The sequence below is a fragment of the Carassius gibelio genome, chromosome A11 (genome assembly GCF_023724105.1).
Source record: "Carassius gibelio isolate Cgi1373 ecotype wild population from Czech Republic chromosome A11, carGib1.2-hapl.c, whole genome shotgun sequence".
NCBI lineage: Eukaryota > Metazoa > Chordata > Actinopteri > Cypriniformes > Cyprinidae > Carassius > Carassius gibelio.
The window spans coordinates 26,879,811-26,886,042 of NC_068381.1; positions in this window are offsets into that span (position 1 = coordinate 26,879,811).

Below are 6,232 nucleotides of genomic sequence, written 5' to 3' on the forward strand. Positions count from 1 at the left end.
GACAGTTGTTGTTTAAAGTAATTGCACAACTCTGGTGATAGGGCTCTTTTTTGAAGAAGAAGAAGAAGAAGAAGAAATGTTGCAGAAAAAATGTTGGTGTAGAATTTACTTAAAAGTTCAGAATGAGGAGTTAGACACCCAGTGTAATTTTTCCCAAGGCATAATGGGGGGACCAACCGTTTCTTAGTAAATCTGCTGCAACATTATGCACAATGAATCAGAGCTGAAACCAGATGTGACCCTTACGTCACCGGGGTGTATTTTTACCAATATCCAAAGAAACATTGTATTAGTCGAAATTACAGATTTTTCTTTTATGCCAAAAATCATTAGGATATTAAGTAAAGATCATGTTCCACAAAAGATAATTTAAATATTTCCTACCGTAAATATATAAAAACGTAATTATTCATTAGTAATATGCATTGTTAAGAATTCATTTGGACAAACTCAAAGGCAGTATTTAGATTTTTTTCCACACCAGATTTCAGATTTTCAAATAGTTGTATCTGGTTCAAATATTGTCCTATCCTAATAAACCATAGATTAAAAGCTTATTTATTCAGTTTTCAGATGATGTATAAATCTCAATTTCGAAAAAATATACACTTAACAATTCACAAATAATGAATAAATCATTGAATTGAATATTATAATCACCTGATGTGACCTGATGTGAAATTACACTTTGAACTATTCAAATATCGGGTATAGGTGTAAAAGAGAGGATACAGAAAAGAATGTTGCCTATTGAGAAACTTGTCTTGCTTGAGCAACTGTTCTATATGGCAGATGTTCATCATCTTCTGTAACTAGGCTAACGTAGTACCTGGGGAATTTCAGGAGCCAGCAAAAGTCCTGCTGACTTAGCTTTAACTAGGTTAACACTGCGTACAGAGCGAGCACACTGTCAGAGTCACACATGAGAGCCTTTAAATAGGTTACTCTATGGGAAACCTTTTTCTGTCAGGGATTCAGATTGGTTAATTCAAAGAGCTGTGACAACAGGGTTACCTGATATCCATTTCTATCAACCTAAATAACTCAACTCAGCGTTTACAGTTACAACACTTGCAACATTTTACAGTTATGTTTGTGTCTTAATTTTGGAGATGACATGGATTGTACAGAAAATAACAAATAGGGCACCTGCTGAACACACTAGAGTTGCCTGTAGATCTGTGTTCCTGTGTGTGTGTGTGTGTGTGTGTGTGTGTGGTGCATGCATGAGTTCTCTGGGTTTCTCTTTCCCTGAGAGACCTGCTCCCAAACCCAAACAGATGTAAGACTTTTCTTTTAGATGCTCATCATATCAGATCACTGAAAATGTAATGGTTTTTACAAACAGTAATAGTCCCAAAATATCTTTTGAGTTCAGCCTAGAGGGGAAGGAAATTTGACACTCTCAGCTGTCACTGTTTAACCCTTGCACTGTGCTGAAAATCCTGTACCTAATTTGTGTTCCCTGTCCAAAATGACCGGCCTTTTAAAAATTGCTTGTAAATCATTCATCGTGCTATCACCAAATCTTTGATTCAATCTTTTTGTCATCTTGTTTTCTTTAATTAAACACGGTGAAAAAAAAAATTGTGGATAAATTTGGCAAAAAATTGCACTAATTAAAAGAAAACAAGAAAATAAAGTACAAAAATTATCCTAATTTGTGGATAATTTTGGCTATGTTTGGCAAAGTAAAAAATAAATAAAAAAATTTGGTTATAATATACAATAACAAGACATTTGTGACCCTGAACCACAGAACCAGTCATAAGGGTCAATTTCTCGAATCTGAGATTTATACATCATCTGAAATCTGAATAAATAAGCTTTTCGTTGATGTATGGTTTGTTAGGACGATATTTAGCAGAGATACAACTATTTGAAAATCTGGAATCTGAGGGTGCAAAAAACAAAAAGAAAAAAAACCTGGAGAAAATCACCTTTAAAGTTGTCCAAATCAAGTTTTTAGCAATGCATATTACTAATCAAAAATTATGTTTTGATATATTTACAGTAGAAAATGTATTTATTATCTTCATGGAACATGACCTTTACTTAATATCCTAATGATTTTTGGCATAAAAGAAAAATCAATAATTTGGACCCATGTTTTTTAGGCTATTGCTAAAAATATATCCCAGTGATTTAAGACCCAGGGTCACATTTTTAAGTAATTATTTTGTAGGCTGATCATTTTTGACCAGGAACACAGAAGTATAAAAAGATGGGTTAAAGATTATTATTATTTATTTATTTATTTTGGAAGTTGTTATATCCGTAGTGAGAAAAATCGGGGCGTTTTAGTCCAGTGCTATAATATTAACTAGCATTTTTGGGAAAAAGAAAAATTTGGGCGTTTTAGTCCAATGCTATAATATTAACTAGCATTTTTGGGAAAAAGAAAACCGGGTCAAAATTACTGAAACACAACACGAGGGTTAAGCACATTAGGTTGATTAGATTATTGCAGTGTGACTTTGAGCAGGCACACATAACTATAGTTTACCTCATTTGCTAACTATAAATTAAGCTAAATTAAATGTTTACAAAGTAGTTCTGGGTTTTATATTAATTTTGGAAATGGACATATTTAGGAAAGGTATAATGTACAGCCTTTTCAATCTGTCATTGCAACACTTTGATGACATTTGGATACAGTATGAGCAATGTTTCAGTGAGGTGGTGAGGTAAGGGTTAACTGTGCCAGCAATGAGGGCTTCTGCTGTGGTGTTGTGGAGCCAGCGTTGCCCATGGTTTTCCTCTCGATCGATGGGCTCCGTGACAGGCCTTGGCATCTGGCCCCAGTATAGGTGGCCTTAGAGGATCTCTACTGGATGAGTCACGGAGAGAGAGACATTTTTGGGCACAGGAGAAGAAATACTTTGTCACACAGAGAAAGTGATGAAAAACACCACTAAAAGAGAACGGCACAGAAAGAAAGAACGATTGAGAGAATGGAGAGGTAAATACAGTATAGAAAAGGGCCACACAGGCTGAAAGAACATCTTTTTCTGTACTTGCCAAACAGAAAGAGATACTGTAGATAGAGGAGTAGATATGAGGTACAGCCACGGATGCATGGATAATTCATATATTCCACAAGGAACCAGCGAGGGGATGTGAGGTGTCAAAACTGAGCAACGGAGACAAGGTCAGTGAGGAGCAGGTAACTGAGGTCAGGTTGACCATCTGGGCTTTTATGGAAGACTTCAAAGTACATCTTGTAATGCAAGGTCACATTGTTCAAATCACTAGCAAAAATGTAATATAGAGATGCACCATATTAAAATGATGACAAATACAAATAAGGGGGTGATTATTTCAAAATTCTTATTCATTTAAATTATTATATTACACTGTAAAAACAGTGTGATCAATAAGTCATTATGACTTGTTTCTACATGAAGCAATTTACAACTTTTTAAATGAGTTATAAGATTAATCTAATGTTTTTAAGTCAGTTTGATGGAATTTAATTTGTACAGCTATGATTGTATTTCAAGGCATCGACTTTTTCCAGTGTAGATGTACAAATAGATAAAATATGTGTAAACCTTTTTACAATTTTTAAATGCTAGAAATTTATTCAGGCATCACAACAATGTACAGTATGAAAAATGGAATTCAAATAAATTAATTAAATCATTTTTTCTTGATCTTTCTTATTATTCAGAAAATATAAGGTTTAAATTAGTTTTCTTGAAGAGATAAAAACATATTTAGAAGAAACTAACATTTTCCTGAGAAGCAAATATTGAGGCATTTAGGATTTGATTTTAAGGAATGTTCCTTGGATTTAGTCATGTTCTATCAGAGCATGTTTTACTTATTTTTAGCATAACATCACTCAATATTTTATTACTTATTTTCAAGAAGCCAATATTTGCAATCTTGTTAGGTCACCTGCTTCCCTCGGTGCTGGTGCCAGAAATCAAAGTCAGCTTTCTGAACTTGAACTTCCACACACATACATACACATACTGGCATTTAGAGGCTGAAGCAGAGATGGGGGTGCTGAGTCAGACACTTGGGCAGCTGCAGCTGTTAAGAGTTCCCACGGCACACAAACACTAATTTCTGGTAGAGCAGTTTATGCGAGAATAGACATGACTGCACCATCCATCGCTGCTGTTATAAAGAGATCTCTCCTGTCTCTCCTATATACCAATTCTGAACTCCAAGTGCTGCGTGATGTGTTTGCTGCTTCTTTGAGATGATTTTTGCTCTGATTTACATTCTAAGATTGAGAGCTACAGAATTTCCCTGGCCTTTGAGATCCATGAGAGCTGTTTTCTTCAGCATTGTAGAGATGTGTCTGTGGCTTATCATGGTTGTTCATAATAGACCAGCTTCTGCTGGACATGGACATCCCCTGAGGATCTGGTTTGTCAAGAAAGGCATGATCAATGATCAACAGTTTCTCCAGGAGAATACGACTCAAGGGGGCATGTTAACTCATTGTCTTTGGGCACAAATACAATTAATGAGTATGGATTGCTGTATGCTGCTAACAGATCCAGTGCCTCGGGACTGTGTTCCAATGAGTATGGATATAAGAAAGTGTTTGCAAGTGATTTTAATGTCTGTAAAATCAGGTGGCATGAAATGTTTTTATGTTAGATTTTTATTTACATTATTATTATACTTTTTTTATTTTTATTTATGCCTGAGATCATTGTGACATTAAGTTAATCAGGCAGAAATTTGTTTGGATGAGTCGTTTTACTTTCATTAGGTGCACGAGGCTAAATTAATTTTCCCTTGAGAGGGTATAAAATAAGAAGAAATAAAAATGAGATAAACACATCTGATGCTGAAGGCTATACTTATTGAGATATAAATCACATAAATTTGAGACTTGAAATTGATTAGAGATGCAGGCATCTCTCATTTCATTTTCTGTCATTTTAGTTTGAGGTGTGAAGCTCAAAGGAGTGAAAGGTTATAGTTTTTTTGTGATTAGTATGACTCAGAGAAAGGTATGAGATTTTTTTGTGATGCAAAAACTATAGCTTCGGTTAAAATTTTCATTTCACAAGGCATTTTTAAATTAAGTTCAGTATTGTGAGCTCTTTAAACTACTGTCATGACCACCATTTTGGATTATTTATATGTGTTCTGAGTAAATCAATTCTGAGAAAATAAATCTGAAGAATGATTTGATTGATTACTTACACTAGCATTAAAAGAGGTCAGCATGATGGCTCATTTATTATTAGGCCTCATTCCCAGAAATCAAATTCAATTCCGAGCAGTTGTAGAGTTTAAAAACGTTGACTGAACTAAGAATCATTGAATGAAGGCTTATATGCATGGAAAACACTTTCAGCTGACACCAGATTACATTGGAAGAAAATGCTGATTGAAATAGCTAAATCATAAGTTTAGCCTACTTTTTTAAATGACGGAAAAAAAATTAGACGATAATCATACATTTTTTTCCCAAGAGAGGCCCAACAGGCAATAATGTATTCAGCTTTAAAAGGGTTTAATCCATTTAACGTGAAATTAGATTAATCCTTAGGGGCCAAGCCGTTTCCCAGAGTAATCCTCAACTGGGAGAGAGTGCAGGTTTTGTCAGTATGTTAACCCTAGAGTCACTGGACAGACATTGTTTTCCATCCTCGCTTCCAGTCTGATCACAGACAGCACAAAACTGGAGCCGTCGACTGTTGAATATATGACAACAACCTGTCCAGCAGCGAATCTGAGAAAATGCAAGCCTACCCAGTATGTGAATGTCTGCTCTTCTCTTTCAATTACGTTTCCATTGCAGCCAGCTGTGAGGTTTCGTTGCCAAGGCAACTCAGACACCCACTCTACAGTGCTTGGCTCACCCTTGCTGAGCAGGCACATTGGTCAAGACCCACTAAAAGCAGCCGAACATCAGGAGAGAGGGAAAGAAAGAGTAAGCTAAGGTCAGTGGATGTTTTTGTGTGTGATAACTGTGTATGGCTAAAGAAGGATGTTAGTGCATCGTGTGAATTTGTCCCAGCGAACGTTCAAGCATGTGTTTGTATATGGAGTCAGAAATATGAGTATTATTGTTTTGAGCACAACTGTGAGAGCAGTCATGTTTAGACGTGTTGACCAAAAATGGTTACATATCTCATATGTCATCTGTTTGCTGTGAGTCTAGCAACTGTGTGTTGATGGCTTTATCAATGAGAAGACTGTTATTTTGAGATATAGGAAGATGTAGGAGGATGTGGTGCTTGGTGAAAATAAAGTA